This window comes from Fundulus heteroclitus, chromosome 11, assembly GCF_011125445.2.
Source record: "Fundulus heteroclitus isolate FHET01 chromosome 11, MU-UCD_Fhet_4.1, whole genome shotgun sequence".
Taxonomy (NCBI): domain Eukaryota; kingdom Metazoa; phylum Chordata; class Actinopteri; order Cyprinodontiformes; family Fundulidae; genus Fundulus; species Fundulus heteroclitus.
Window position 1 is genome coordinate 11446735 of NC_046371.1, and position 17282 is coordinate 11464016.

At 38.0% G+C, this 17282-nt stretch overlaps 1 protein-coding gene and 1 long non-coding RNA gene across 13 annotated transcripts in view; one reads left to right on the top strand and one right to left on the bottom strand.

Moving 5' to 3' along the window:
• LOC110366519 overlaps positions 1-11959 on the top strand; it is a 32200-nt gene extending 20241 nt beyond the window's left edge. The window contains exon 3 of the long non-coding RNA XR_002426749.2: positions 10936-11959. This is a non-coding gene — a long non-coding RNA (uncharacterized LOC110366519). The remainder of the gene's footprint in view (positions 1-10935) is intronic.
• Positions 1-17282, bottom strand: part of tcf7 (transcription factor 7) — an 87385-nt gene that overhangs the window by 37039 nt on the left and 33064 nt on the right. The gene's annotated exons all lie outside the window — the stretch shown is intronic.

Here is a 17282-nt window from a genome sequence, read left to right on the forward strand (position 1 = left end):
AACACACAAACACAGAGATGGACCCTCATGCGTATGCCACACGACGAGCGGTTGGAGAGCCAAGATCAAACCGCTAAACCGCTTTTAATGTCGAGACACGTGAAAACAAAACGTGCTGCCTCTTGAGCCGGGCAAAAGGAGTGTGGGAGATGGAGCAGCAGGTAGTGAGGGAAGGTGGTGGTGGTGGTGGTGGGGCAGAAGATTTGATAAGGTGGGCTGCATTCTTAATAATCTGAAGAGATGAAAAAGCAGCCTTAGATGTTTGAGAAGATGCAACAATTCAGGCAAAAGAGCTGGTTCATTATAAAAAAAACAAAAACAAATGCAACACAGGGACACATGCATTTTTATTCTGCAAAGTAAAAAGCTTAATGTGAGATTATGACATCAATCATAAAAAGTAGGATAGGGGTCATAGTTATGTCAATACCATTCGCGTTTGATTATTCTGCAGTGCTGCTTCATCACAAATCACTGTAATTAATTAGCTGTAAAAACATAAAACACTTGACACAGCGCATCTGTGTTAGTCAACTTTTACTCCAAATAGTGGATGTGACACTGACGATGGGTATTGGTCTGAAACCGGTGAGAGTTAAATGTCACAAGAAGGTAAAGGAGGTATTCTTCGAAAATCATTTGATTTTCTTGTAACTTGTGCGACAGTGGCACATAAAGCGGCCATATGTTCCATGGAAGGTAAGCCTTGCTCAGTCCGTCTGTTTGTGGCTGTGTTGAGTTCAAGGAGAACGTCATTAACTTTGCGTACGCCTTGTTTTTATTACCGTAGAAGGTACTCCTAGTTCAGTGCTTAGGTTTAGCTGGATCTTTATCCTAAACGCAGCCACCAACGCTGATATTTCTGCCATTAACGGTTTGTACTCCATATTTTTCTGTACCATTGAAAGGACTTCTGGTCCAGTGCATGTGTGTTTAGCTCGTTTTTGTTTTGTTTTTTCCTGAAAAAAAAAAAAAAACATTACTAGAACTATTTTTGCCAACAATTATAGATTTACCTGCTATATTTCCCTTTCATAGAAAGTACTGCTAAACCAGCCTTTGTGTTTTTACCTTTGTCTCCTTCCTGGAGAAACCAGTTGAAGTATTTATAGCTGGCATTAATTTTATCGACTCTTTTTGATTTTATTTCAACACAAAGTACTCCTGGCCCAATGCTTCTGCGCTTAGTCATTCTTTCTTACACAAAACCATCAATGTTGTGTACTCTTTTGTTTTCTCTCCCAAAGAAAAATCTCATCGTTTGCTGTGTTATAAAGATCTGGCAATAGGACTAAATTGACATTAAAGGAACTGGATCGGTTTGAGCTGAAGGTTGTTTTCTATATAATTCCTATAAAATGTTTGTCATCTAAATTACCTTAATCTAAAATCACTTGTGATTGGTGATTATTAAACTGAACTCAAAATAAACCAAAAAGCCAATAATCAATAGATTGCTTTCAGAAAAAAAAATAAGCTTACATTTAAGTGCAGAATTCTGAGTAAAATGTTGCTAATTTCATTGTTTTCCAAGCTATTTTTAACCTCTGAAGTAGTCTGTATTTCTTAGTCTAGCCTAATTTTATCAACAGCCTTTATCTCAATAATCATATCAAAACAATAAATTCACTTTGACATACATTTAATTACAACATTCTGTCCAGATAAGAAAAAATAATGACATTTGTAGCTGTTCTTTGCAGAATTACTGACATTTTGCAGGGAAAATCCCAAAAACTGCTCAGTTTGCATCAGCAGATGGTATGACGGTAAATGTTACATGACATTAGTATCAAAAACCTCAATCAAACCAAATAATGCTAAAGGGAGGGAGGCCACAAACAGGAGCTGACAAAGATTCAAAAGAACGCTCACATTTTACGTGAACTCTGAAGCCTGACGATTTAGAAATTAAATACCTCTGCACCAACATTAGCATGCAGAGACACAACCACAGAATATGAAAGAGCATGAATTTCTTGCACACGTTTTCAGCTTCTTAGCATATGCTGAAAGAAGGATGCAAACGCGTGCACACACACATCTGCTGTGGCTCCACTTCACGTGCTGAGGTCGCTGAAGCCGTTTTGCTGTAACGTTATAGCCACAAAATCGTCCATTTATGTTTCCTCTCTTCCTTGGGGTAATTAGTCCGCCTTGAAGTGGCTTTCGCTGCGCCTTCCTTTTTTTTTTTTTTAAACACACACATTCAGAGGCTGACTGAGCTCACTCATTTAACCCATAATTATCAACCCCTCTGTGTTTAAGAAAAAAATTCCCCTTTTTCAACCCCCCACTGCACACATAACTTACACATAATTACTTTTGCTACAATAGACGAGTGCTGACATGCACGTGGGACACACACACACACAAACACACACAAAACGCTGAATAACACTTCCAGACCTTATGAATCATAAACCTGCAGTTTCTTAGAGGATAAGAGTGAAAATTTACACCTATCTTCAGGCACACAGACACACGCGCACACACACATGAAGAGATGAGGGACTAGTTTGCCAACCCTTTAATTTACAGCAGATGAATTACCCACCCTTGAAGGCTAACATAAATCACCAGGGCAAATATTCATGTTACAAATCAATAGGAAATAAAGGGGTTTTTAACAGTGGATGACTGAAACTTCACTTATTTAACAGAGAAACAACATGCAAGGCAGAGAGGACTCATTTCTCAATAATGAGTAATTCCTGGCCCACATACAACCCTAAACGTCTCGGCAATTATCTTTGAAAAGGCAGTTTTTAACTAATTCATTCCTCTCTTCAATGCTTTACGGTCCTTAAAGTAAAACACTAAGACGGCATTGGTGAATCGTTTCACAGTAAATTACATTAACTTCTATGTTGGCGCTACTCAAATAATCATATCATATTGACTCATAGAATTGAAAAGTAGGCCTGATTGTCTGGTTGTAAACTAAACATGGTTCAGATCTTATTTGGCAGACCAGGGCTATCATGTGATATCCGTCAGTTATGAATCTGCGGAAAAAAAGATTGTATGTGAGGTTCCTCAAGGCTCCCTTCTTGCAACACTTTAATTCAACGCATATATGATCCACCCAGCTCAGACTATGTAGTATTGCAAGACTCTCAGGACATCTATGTTGATGACCGGCAACTTTATATTTCTGTCATAACATGATCTGAGTAAATTACGGCGACTGAGTCAGTATGTTCATTATATTACTCAGATGAGGGAATCAAAATTTCCTCCAGTTAAATGAAGAAAAGACAAAAGTAATCATTGTTTCTGGACCTCTAAATGAGTCATTGGAAAACAGCACTGAATTAAATGTTTTTGTCAATGTTTTGCTTAATCAACCCACTAACGTCTTAAAAGATTGCCAGAATAGGAGGTATCTTGTCCAAACAGGAGATTAAAAACTTGTAGACCCCTCAGAACACCTGATACCTCCTCACTGTGTATTCCCACTGCAGGAGCTAAAACGAGAAGAGGCAGCATTGAGTTTCTACGCTGCTAAATTCTGGAATAATCTGCATGAAAACAAGAGATGCCCAGAAACCTTTGGTTCCATTAAAACACGACGGAAAACATTACCGTTTACTGCAGCTTACCTATAGTTAAGAAATCCTACTTTATCAGTTTATGTTTCTCATGTCTTAGCTATTTGTTTTAAATGTGAAATTTACATTGTGTTTTATGTGACACTTCCATCCATCCATTTTTCTAACACGTCTATGCCTTGTGGGGTCGCGAGGGGTGCTGGTGCCAATCTCCAGCTGTCAATGGTCGAGAGGCCAGTCTATCGCAGGGGCAACACAGAGACAAACAGGACAAACAAACATTCACGCACACACTCACACCTAAGGAGAAATTAGAGAGGCCAATTAACCTAACAGTCATGTTTTTTGGACTGTGGGAGGAAATGCTTAAACTTACGGGTTTTTAAAATGGATTTTCTTGCTCCTCATATCATTTTCATTACGTTTCTCCCTTTACTTTTTCTGTAAAACAATTTGCATCACTGCTTGTACGAACGGAAGTAAACAAATAAGCTAGGCTTGCAGCTGTTTACGACTTAAGGCCACAACGTGTTCTGACAGAAGTGTTTGAACACGATCAGAATATACATCATCCACTTTGTTCACACTCTGCTTGCACTGTAAAAAAAAACAAAAAAAAAACAGCACCACTCTCTACATTCCTTCATATTCACCACTCTGCTTTTACCTCTTGGGTACTGTTTGTGCAGCTTTAAACGCAGCAGGTCGTGGTAATCTTTATTAATTTCATCTTTAATGTGTTAGTCTCTAATGCCCTGGTAGAGCTAGTGGGACAATCTGGACGACATTGCCTCATTTCTGCCAACATCAAGCAACCATATTGACAAAGAACATCCCGATCAGACGCCGACAGCAGCATCGGGCCTGATTGAAAAGGCTCCTATTTGTTGATTACATCAAAGATGTAATTACTTCAAAGAAGCGATTACTTTAAAAATTACAATTAGATATCAACACCTTTTAAAGTGTGTCAGGAAATCATAAATGTGGCTCTCCGTGTCTCTGTAGTCTCATTTAACTTGAAAGGCCTTTGATTCATCAGGATATTGTTTCTGCCTTTTATCTTCACTCTATTTGAACAGAAATCTGCGGCTGAATACAAGAGTTAATGGGATCTCAGACATCACTTGTTTGTAATGACAGCCCACCACCTTGACCCTAGTCCACACACACACACGTGCATATGCTTTTTTTATACATGCAAAGCAAAATAATGCAGTCGCTCGTTTCTGAGCGTGCACACACACTTTAATTTAGCGGACCTTATGCTGATAAAACGCCTTTAATGTATTCTTTAGTTTTCAAATGGCACTCTTAGTAGATCAGTCTCTTTCAGTATTTGAAGAGGAAATTAAAAGCTTCCTCTCTCTTGCCTCGGAGTGCTTTTGAGTCTGACATCTTTAATCTTATATTTTACGTCACTTCTGACATTAAAAACACAAATTTACAGCTTGTTCCAGTCATGCTTGTAGTGGTGAAGCAGAAATTACCAGAAATGCAAACAAGTGGTGGAGATTAGTGGCTGATTCACCTTTGCTTTCAGTGGCAATGTCGTCTCTTAAACAAGAATTTCAAAGTCACTACCAATACTAAGAAAAATACTTGATATTTAAAACAATTGTTGATAAATTTTTTGAAGACACAGGTTTTTTTTTCTCTAGTTAAGAGCAAAATATATGATTATTAACAATATGACAACATTCTAACTTCCTTAATTAGGGCAAAACCAATTAACGGGACAATTCAGTCGTCCTCTAGAATCTTTTTCTTTTAAAAAGTGTAACGCGCCTGTTTGGCAAAACAATAGACAGGATAACACTTAGCATAAGTTTTAATATCCTTAATGAAAGTATATGCCTTTGATTCAGTCGTGTAGTTATTTTATTTAATTATAACTATTTATAGTGTGCCACTGTATGCTTCCATTTGTTTAACAATTTGATATTGATAAGAATAAATGTTATTACTGAAGGGCAAATAAAGGATCATTCTATATTTAGATTGCGTTTCAAAACAAATGTGATTTGGTGCACACAAAACATATTGTTACAGTGTAAACAAGAATCTGGTCCATGCAAATGGTCAGCTACTTTCTTTCTGTTCATGCCTGGCTCCTCCATGACCTGTGTTATCATTAGCCACATTAGCCACCAATGACTTTACAAATAAATGGAGGAACAATGGGAGGCAGGTCCACTGGTTTGTTTTGCTGCTTCACTATTTTAGTAGCCAACTGAGCCATCAGCTGATGAACATTTGCCTGCAGTAGAACAGAGGGTTGCATGATTAGAACCGGGCTTTGGTCGGTTTACACCTGGCAGCACATCTCAGCAGGGGAGCCCTGAGCAACCGAACACTGTCATTTAGCTGACAATTCAAAGTGCTTTACATGTGGAAACGTTGGACTGCAGACTGAAATTAATGATGCTTCAGTTTAAATAGAGCAGTCAAAGGCAACTCTAAACAAATGGAGTTTTAACCTTAAATTCAGGGTTTCAGCATTTTTGCTCCAGATTAGTGGAGCATAAACCTAAATGAAAACTAAATGCTGTTTCTCCATATTTGGTTCTTTAAAAACTGAAATAAGTATTTCAAAGTCTCTTCTCTGAGATCCATGAAGCCAATGTAAGGATTTTAGAACTGGGGTGATATGCTCTACTTTCTTAGACTTAGTGAGGACGCGGACATAAGCGTTCTGGATCAGCTGCAGCTGTCTGAGCGAGGCTTTAGGCAGACCCATGAAGACACCGTTGCAGTAATCAATTCGTCTAAAGATGAATGCATAATACTTTGTTTTTCAAGATCCTGTTGGTAGATTAGTTCTTTAATCCTGGAAATATTCTTAGACTAGAATGGCAACTTTGTAATTGTCTTTATGTGTGTCTGAAGGTTCAAGCCTGGGTCCATCACTACATCCAGATTTCACGCCTGATCTGTTTTTAGCTGTAATAACTGAGGCTGTGTGCTGACTCTTGTTTGTTTCTCCATTGGTCCACAAACAGTTCTGTTTTTATTCAACAGAAGAAAATTATGGCACGGCCAAACAATGATGTGTTCTACACATCCACTCAACTAGGCTAATATTTAAAAATATAGCGTTAGCTTATGTCGTCCGGGGGTTTACGACTTCACTTTTGCAAACACAGAATCTTTCATGACTTTTTTTTTTTTTTTTTTTACATTGCTCTCACATATCTGTGTCACTTGTAGCGTTAGCGCAGCTAGCATAGAGCATCCGTCAGTAATTATTTTTTTATCCTGCCTTAATTGGAAAGTTTCTCACTTTCGTGTTAGCCTTGTCGGCTAAAGAGTTTAGCCTGTTTTTTTGTTTTTGTGCAGAGACAATTTTTATCAAGTTTTTGTAGCGCAACCAATGTATTTACAAATAAAGGTAATTAAATATATATTTATACTGTATTACTGTTTGTATTTTTAAAATATTTTCAATATTTGCATTTATACATTTTTCCAAATATAATTTTTTAAATAAAAATTCAAATAAATACATACCCTTTAAAAAAAAAACTTTTTTCTCTCTTTGTGTACAGATGGTTATGAGTTTATGGGTGAACAGGAGTGGAAAAAAAGACGTTTATAGATCATGTGTGGTAAAATTCCCCCACACCTGCAATGAGAGACTAAGTGCAAAAAGACTGAACCAGACATAAGAAGCAAAGAAAGAGCAAGAAAATTATTAAGCAGAAGCTGGAAATGAGGTGCAAACTGCTTATTAGAGATATGACAGCATGTGTTTTGTGTGATCTCCTGGAAAGTCCTGTTCTAGATGCCACTTATATTTGATAAGCCTGTAAACAAGCTCCCATCAGGGACATTGATGCGTTTAAAGTGAAAGCATGCAGCTGCGTGAAGAACTGGAACTGTCTGGTCTGACTCTGAGCGGAATAATCCTGAAACCGTCCTTTATGACTAAGAACAGTTTATGACTGATTGATTTTTGTAAAGATTTTTGTCTTTGCTGAGAAAGAAAGTATGAAAATTAATTTCCGGAAAATAAAATCTTGCCTTGTTTTCTTTAAAGAGAAAACCCAAAGAAATTAATTTTCTTTGAACTTAATATTGAACTAATGCCTTTCTCCTTAATAGTTTCAGAAATGTATTTGTCACCATAGCCTAAAAGTTGCTTTTTTTTTACATAAGATGTTAAATTGCTAACATTGCTATTTAATGCATCCATAGTTACTGTCCCCATCAGTCTGACCCGCTCTGCCCCTCAGGACCTCCCACAGCCCATCCCGCCCGAGCAACCCGTCCTCGGCGGTGACTAGGTCCCCCAATCTGGAAGTCATTGCCTTTTCCAGAGTCAGGAGCCGAAAATGAGAGCCTCTAAGTTGGAGGTTTGGTTAACATCAAAGCGCTAGCAGCCATAACAATGGAGCTATGTTTAAAAAAAGGACCAAACACCCCCACTCTTCTTCCCCCGCCTCAACAAGCCCGCCCACTACTCCCAATTACAAACACACACACACACACAACTGCTCTTATCCATGCATGAGTGCATCTATGCAAAGATCCGCCCATGCAAGTACACACACCATCGTCCGCCACTGCCAAACACTGCTGGAACATCTGGGCCGTGGCCATGATGAATCAGTGACCAGGGCTGGTAACTAACAACCAGAGATGTTTTGTGTGATTCTCCGTATTACAAAGCAGTCTTTACTGAAATTAGATGTTTGCATATGATTCCTGTTTTTTTATTCTCCTATCCCGATCCTGAAACTTAATGTGCAGGGTTAAGACGCATCTTGAAAGGGGAATAAAGTGTGACGTAATGTGCTTTTTGTTCAGCTTTTGAGGAAGGCGTCAAATAAAAAACGCTAGGAAAGTTTTTCAAGTCAACAAACCTTTTTTGGACTACTTTGAAACACCCTCTGACAACGGCTGGAACCACTTTGCATCCATTTTTTTCAAAAATAATAAAACGTCACCATTATTTCCCAACAAATAGTACCGGCAACAGCTCCATAAACCGATTAATTGCCTTAGCGGGTGATTAAAAGAGCCATTTAGGAAAGTTACGCACCAAGAAATCGGCAGGTGAACTGCAGGAGACAATTTTCAACTTGATCTCACCATGCATAAGAACAGCAGGTTCCCCTTACAACACTATTCAGCATGAAAGCTGTTACTCAGTAAAGAAGACTCAGTTAGCTATTTTCAGTATTAGTTAGGGTTTTAATAATAAATTCAGAGGAAGCAAGGAGAAGCCATGTTGTCTCATGCTCATTCAGGCTATGAGAGTGTAAAACTTTCAGCAGATAACAGTAAGACTGACCAGAATACAGCCAAGTAGCTCTATTTTATCCTTTTTGAACGTTTAACCTCTCTTTGTGGAGCATACAAGATTCAGAAATATTGCAAACCTCCTGGAAAACTCCTGGTGTTAAGGTTGGGATCTATAACCCACAAACTCATAATATCAGTCAAGACTTGTTTCAGCAATGCTAGCTACAGTAACTATGCTAGTTAACATAAGATGCTTGTTTAGATTGTCAACTCTAATATTTTTGCATGTTTTGTGCAGCCGCTCTCTGTATACTGCACAAACAGTGTGACATCACCTCAGTTTGTCATATAATTTGTGACCACTTTTAGGACAAAGACTAAAAAATATACATTGAATATATATATTGAATGTGTTTCTTGGATCTTTTTATATTATAAAATAAAAATATATTAGATGAAATGATAGTTTGCATAGAGATATCAGTATTGGTAAGTCAGAACTGCAAAAACTGAAGTTGTAAACTGACCAGAAAAACTCTGATTGGATCATCTCTATTGCAGGTAATGAATTAATTTGTCTGTTTATCGTTTTTCTGTTGCTTGTATAGTTATTACTGTAGTTGCAATTAGAGGATACACAATTAAACTGTAAAATAAGACAACTAAAAATATGCTTAATTTGCAAAACATCAAGTCATTAAATGAAAAAAACACAGTTTATTAAAAAGCAACAACAGCATAAGTTTTATTATCCCGATTTCTGCCTCTGTTAATCTGTTATCAGAGTTTATAATGTATATCAAATAACACCAGGATCAAAGTGAAGTTTTCTTTATAATGTTAAGGTTTCAAAATCAATACAAAATCGTCCCTCGTATCATTCTACAGTTTAAAGTCATTTTAATTAAATGCCATAAAAAACTTTGAGAGTGTTTTCAAAGCAGTAGCAGACCGCTACCCTTTCCTTCCCCCACATATTGCTGCACACTGCAGGTCAGCTGTTTCTAAGAAGACTGTATTCACTCATAGAAAAGACATTATGACAAACAGTCATAATGTGGAAACTAAACAAGCGCCACTCATTACCGATATTAATGTGACAGTTGACTGCTTGACTGATAATATGAGTCTGTGGGCTGCAAGGGGGTAGCACAGTTGACTTGCATCAAGGAAAGGTCTGTCTAAGTCTAAACAGGTCCTGGGTTTGAATCCTGGACTGTGATCCTTCTGCATTGAGTTTGCATGTTCTCCTTCTGTGCATGCATGTATTTGCTCCGGTTACTCCGCCTTCCTCCCACAGTCCAAAAACATGACTGTTTGGTTTACTAGTCTCTAAATCGTGGCTGTGCCTGGATGTTTGTCCCGTGTGTCTCTGCGTTGCACTGTGTCGGACTGGCGCTCTGTCCAGTGTGTATCCTTCCTCTAACCCAGTAAGTACTGGGGATGAATAGACAAAGGAGAGATGGAAGAAACATCAGTTTATTAAATTCCATACAAAAACACAAAAAAGGTTTGATATCCTGTGAAATAAGTACTTCATCCATCCATTGTCTATACAAGCTTCTCTGTGCAGGGTCACTGGTGTCTGTCTTCAGCGGTTATTGGGCAAGAGGCGGGATGCGAATATGAACACTCTCACACCTAAGGGCAATATAAAGAGACCGATTAACCTAACAGTCATGTTTTTGTACTTTGGGAGGAAGCTGGAGTATGTGGAGAGAACCCATGCATGCACAGGTAGAAAATGCAAACTCCATGCAGAAAGACCCAGGGCTGGGATTTGAACCCAGGACTTCACTGCTGCCAGGTAACAATCGTACCAACTGCGTCGCTACGCAGCCTGCAATAAGCACTTGAAAACTAATAGTATGTTTACCAGGCTAAAAAGTTAAAATATCAAGATCACAGTTGTAAATACCTTGATACAGTATTTCTACTCAAAGTTATCATACCGTGAGAACAACATCCAGGTCATACCCTAGTTTTAGTCAGCCAGAGAGAGGTCTTCACTTAAAACTACCTTTTTAAATCCTGATTCATAATTCACGTAATTTCCTTTAGGCATCAGCTTCCTGCTGCAGAGCCTTATCCTGCCTGCAATAGAAAATGACATCTGCATCTGTTCCATTTACAGGCCCCGGATTCATCTGACACTGCAGCTCAGACCTGATGCCGTGAGAAAGGCTTTGAACGCAGGAGAAAGCACTGAGCTCTGCTACAACTGGCTCTGGGCCATGGATATGACAGGCTGCAGAAAATCAAATCCAACCAGTGCAATGGCATTTGGAGATGAGTTATCACTTTCTTAATGAGTCGACGGAGACAGACTTGCAGGCAACTTTCTCCTCTAGACTGCGGCGACAGTGTTACCCAGCAGAAAAGGGACCTCTAATGATCGGTCCTGAAGAAAGCTAATTAATGGTGTGTTTGTTTATTTCCACCAGAACGTTCCACAATTAACAACTTGTTTGTGACACTCGGGTAATCGCCGGCAACAAAAAGTATTGACACATCGAGTCGGCAGGAAACGAGGCGACCACACAAGACATAAATCCTCTTTGAGGCGCATTTCCTCCAGAGTTTGGTCTGCTCAAACAATAGATAGTACAGTTAGCTGAGGCCACAGCCATATTTGTCTGTCTTGTGGGAAAAAGTTAGCAGAAGAGAGAAAAAAAATGTCGCGGTTTGATAAGAGCATTGTTAAGAGGACACAAGGACTTGATGTGGAGAGAGGGGCGACAGTGTTTGCATTTATTCTCCGACCAGGAGTGCAAAATGTCAAACTTCAATAACTGTGTTTATCTGACCTGATTTATCTGCAGACTGTGGTTGGGGGTGAAACTTTTATCCAATCATCAAGATGAAGGAAAAAAAACCCAACAACAACCAAAGTGACCTTTAACAAGAGTCTCCCGCCTGCTAATATAGGGAGGGGAGGAAGCGGCGGGCAGATATCTGGTCGACTGCCATCCTGGCCGGAAGTTATGTGCCATGTTGAGATGACTGAGCAAATGTCTATCGCTCAATCATTGTGAAACCTTTCCCTTTATGGCCGCCGAGCAGCGCTTTCGCTAACCAGCTCATCTTAAAATACTGGAGCGTATGCTCAAAATGGGAAATGCCGACGCACGTTGAGAAAATAAAAACCCCTGCAGTGACGTGTTTCCTGTGTGCCAGTATGTATTTAATACACAAATATCGCCACCAAATACCACATGAAAGACAACCAGAAAGGTCATAGTGAAAGTACTTTTTTTCCCTCGCTTCTTAGATGAATGTAGATTCAAAGATGAAACTAAACCAGCCTGGTTTTTCCTTCCTTTTAATCTCCCCTTGTCTCTGTCTTTCTCTTTCAAATTTGTTAACCAAATTAAAAACTGGGAATTTTGAGCAAAAACTTTAATTTGGTTGATTATATCTAACAATAAATTTGACAAATTCAAGCTAAGGATATTATAAACAGTGTTACACGCTGTTAGTTTTATACCTTTTATATTCCAGTCTAAGCTTCTTTTTTTTTTTTTTAGATTATTCAAAATTAGAAAATAATTCTTCAAGGTTTAAAATATTTATTTAAAATATTTATTCCAGAAAATGGCCATTTAAAGAATGGATGTTTCCTTGTTTTTAAGTGCAGTGGTTGACTTCACGTAAATACTGTCTTCTAACTATCGACGTCCTTAGAGACAATAAAGCTGTCATTTTTGAAAATAATTGAAACTTTCAGTTGGAAGTCTTAATATTAACAAAAGCTCCCTCAAGAGGTCAGAAATTGTACTAGGGAACAAACTTTTTTAAGTCATAAAAAGACATTTCAATATATTTTTTACCACACACGTATTGTTTAATCGGACAAGAGCACGTTATTTTCAATATTTCAGTGTTAATGATAATTATATTCAGAAAAAAAAAAAAACACTTTTGGTTTGATGTTGTTTATAAACCCTAACCTAGCCAGTCAGATTGATAGTGCAGCGCTCTCTGTTCTGCACATTATCAGTGTGGGACTGTTCCCATTGAATCTGTTTGGGTAAAGGAGGGACATTCAGCAGAACTCTCCAAGCTGATTGGGCGAAGCGACACCAAGTGCCCGCCTACCAAAGGTTGGTTTTAGCCAACGGTATCAAATAAAAATGTTAGCAGCAGCTGCCATGAGGAACGATAGCAAGTTTACGCTGGTCAAGGCACTTCTTGCTGTTCTTCTTTCAAAAAAGAAATAGTGGATTCTGACAAAACAGATGTGATAGCAGCAGTTATGTGTGCATACCATGCCATGTTTATTTTGATTCAGCTGTGGGCTTGGCAGTTCTTGTTTTGATCACATCTCTATGTCCCACCTTAAACCATAATAATGCAACATGATTGGCCTGAACCATTTTTGGTTGAGACTGTAGCGGGACATGATGGATTCGCGTGTGTTTTATAAAACACAATTACTGGGAGAATTCAGCTTGCAGACAAGGGTATTTAAATCCAACATCAAACACAAATCGAACCCAGCAGAACTACTGTATATATATATATGTTAATTTCAGTTTTAGAAGTAGTAAGAGTTTAGTCATTTCCTGTTTTTTGTTTATTCTGTTTCCTGTTCTGCTGGGTTATCAACTTCTATATTTGGGCTTCTTTGGATGTACAACATAAAAAAAGCTGAGTTTATAAACATTTTTTAAATATTTTTCTTTGTCTTCTTAACTTTGCCTTGAACTTGGAAATTCTTTTTTTTTTTTTTAAATGCCGTCTAATTTCGGTCCAGTTTGTGCTAACAGCAATTTTTTGCATGTCTGAAACGAGACAAAAACATGGAATAGAATAGAAATATCCTTTACTGTCCCACAGTGCGGTAATTCAGGTAACTAAGAATATCCCTTTAATTTACTTTTGAAATTTTTTTTGAAATCACTATACCATAGAAAGTAAGCACATGTTTTTCCAGTGTATGCAGCTCTCATGTTTTGTCTATGTTTGTCGTTTTTTTTGTGTCGATCGAGGCGTTGAGGAGGCGGTTGTGCATGGCCGACTCTTGGTGTAGACCAACAGGTTTTGGGGAACTCAGTCATTTTACATGCTTTCTGCCCTGTGGGTCAACCATTGGATCTATGAGCACGGCGCTTTCTGAAGTCTGATCTGCTGCTTTGATGTTCGTATCAAAATGCTCGTGTCCCAGGGCGTCTGTGTTGTGGAAGTATTGAAGGCCACGTAAAAGAGGTGCCTGGCAGGTAGCATCTGCTGAATGGCTGTAACATCCCCAAACCCAAACAGAAATATTCTGTTTCCATCTGCATGCAAACATACTCTTTATGGTAGTTAGATAGATATGAAAGGATTTGCGCCTTAAGATAAGCACAAGTTTTTTTTTGCACAAATTTGCATTTTAATTCGTGCAATTTTTTACTTTCTTTTTAAAGAAGACAAACAAAAAAAACTAGCAAAGAACTACTTTTTAACCCTCATACTTAAAACGTATTAAACTACGCGTTCCCCTAACAAATATAGAATGAACTAGATAACACGTCTTTCTGTATTGTTCCCACAAATATGTGTTCTGTAAATTGCTTTCTGTTTTGGACTTTTATTTTTAACCCATACATTTCGTAAGCTGTCAAAACGGTTGCTGATAACAACTGTGAAGTCCAATCCGATTATCAAGCGTCATCTGTGGCACAAACACAGCTCAGACACTTCCTTCAATGTGTTCCTGTAAAATCTTTCAGGTTTTAGTCTGTTAACCTGACAGCAATTGCGTTAAAAGTAACTCCTTCATTTATGTTTCAGCTTCATTTAGATAAAGTTCAAATTCAAAAGTGGTGTGCAGGAACCTGGGGACAAAATGAATATTTATTGGGAGCCAGGAACACTTCATTTACACCTGTATTAACAGGCTTCCTAGATGTTTTTTTTAAGTCAGAATTCCTCACTGTTACAACAACATTATTAATGGAGTTTAAAGTCCTTTCTACCAGATTTTAAAAATAGAAACTGAAGGTTTGCTAAGGACGGATGGATAGATGGATGGATGGACAATTGTGCAACTGCAGAGGTGAACCGACAACATGTTGGAGGCCTTTTCAGAAAAGTTTAGCTTTTGGCACTTCCACATTGACTGTGGGATTGTGGTTTGGCTCCAGCAACACTGCAGTCACAGTTTTTACACAGCAGAACCCAAAAAATGCACACTCTGACAAATAAGCGACAAATTCAGAATCAAGAAATGCACACAGGCCTTGAAGCTTCTCTCTACATTAATGAATTTACAGAAACAACTAATTAAAATCATGATAACAGATTGCTTTTGCTTTTTTAGAAAACCTGGAGATTCAGACATCGTCTCTTGTTTGTAGTGTACAAACAAGAGACGTCTATGTTTTTATCTTAAATATTTTAATTGGAAATTGAGTACATTTTATTTTCTAAGGAGGTTTAGATTTAATGTTTCTATATCAGAGATGCACCAAGTAATTAATTGTTGACCAATTTTGATCATGGTCAGCCCTGCTGGTTAGAAAAACAAGACTTTCTCCAGATCAAAGAACGTACCATACCTACGTGCTACCAGGTCTAATTAACAACAACCCTTTACCGTGGAGGTTGTCAATGAGGGGGAAAAAAATTAAATAAAAAACTGATACTTTAAGCATCAGATAGGTGTTAGAGTCAGGGAAGCAAAGTGATGTAAGAAGCTATGTAAAATAAAAAGGCTTTTTCTTCCATATGCCTGTGGTTTATTTAGATTGAAAGAGAGAGAAGGAGAGCAATCCTTTCTGCAGATAACAGGAATGCTGAAAAATACATGGTAAATTGCTTGGTCCTATGTTTTTGAGTTTTCAACTTCAAGGATAACAAGGTTTTTGGAAACATTGGCAGGCATCAGTAAATTTGGGAGTTAAGTGAGGAGTCAGGATATATTTAAAATAAATTTGGTTCATTTAATCTCCAAATAAGCAAAAGAGAGCAAGATTTTCAGCAGATAACAATAAGGATACACTAAAGTTGCTCCTTATTATAGTTTTACGCTTTCAACCTCTTGGAACATGTGAGCTTTGGAAATATTGGTAGCTTTTTGAAAAATATGGGGTCCACACAGATACTAATGTTCAAACAATGCTTGCTACAGTAATTGCTAAAATAAGATGCTAAAGATGTAGCTGTTTTGTCTTTGGTCTTAATGAGTTAATAAAAGCATGTTTTATAGAAACAGCTCCCTCATGGACATGCTTAAAGTTGCCTTTACTCCAAATATAAATAATAATGACAGATCACAGGAGGAACATCAGAAAAAAATATTTAGTGTGTTGCTCTTGAATTTTATAATGTCACAGTTCTTTAAGAGATATCAAAATTGGTTAAAACCATTATCTACAGGCAGGTCAAAGCTTGACGCAATCCAGAGATTACAAATCCTCCACAGCATTCTGTCTATTGCATCTCTTTTCTAAATTATCATAAGGGATTTTAAGGTGACTTTAACAATCCCCTGTTGATCAACTGAGTTTCACTTTTCAAAGATAAAAACAAAAGTAAGACAAGGACGAATGGAATGAAGGCTGGATGGATGAGAGAGTCTTCTCTCCTTTCATGTTCTAATGTATTCTCTCTGATTAATTCCTTTAACCCCAGCGGCGTTGGTGATTTCTGGAGATGTGCAGAGAGCCCCACCTCTTCTGTACCTCTGTTTCCCATGTCAGGCCCACCTGCTGGGGGCTGGTCCCCTCAACAGGCGCCACATGGCAGCGGGGAAAGAGAAAACAGCTTCAACTGCGGGCAGCAAAAAAAAAAAAAAGTCCCATCATTTTAATCTCGACACATCCTGGCAGGAAAAAAATTAATGTTAAAGGGTTTCTTGGCTGGAAAAAAAATCACTTTCATCCAATAGGTTTTGCAAGAATATGGTGCATGTGATTGAATCCTGCTTTTACAATCCAGCTGTGCATAACTGCTAAATCTACTTGCAGTGTTTATTAGGACATTTTCAGATTCAATTTTTTTTTTTAAATGACAGCATCTGCTTATTAAATGCAAAAACTGCCCGTTTTCTCATCTTCTAACATAATGGCAATTTAAATGTACTTTTTTTTAATATGCAATCACTTCTGATCTAACCTAAACTGCACACCAGAGCTCTAACTGACGTTATGAAGGTGAAATTAACATCAGTCTGAACCGTTTTCGAGAAAAGAATATCGGTTGGATTTCAAAACTCTAAACCGGAGTTTCATCCAAACACCTGGAAATGCAGCTTTGGCTCTTTTTTTTTTTTCTTGCCACTCTCATTTATCACTATAAGTTGTTGTTACCACAAGTGGTTTGGCTTGGTTCTCAGGGGGATAAGGCTGCTTTTCTCTATGATGGATAACGCCTGCAGTCGGTTACTGTTACACAGCTGCATCAGTGTCCTCAAGCAAGTCACAAGAGGCCTGAAGTATAAAATAATAGATTATTTTCACTTATTCGTGCAGATATACTCTCTGTGTTGGTCTTTTG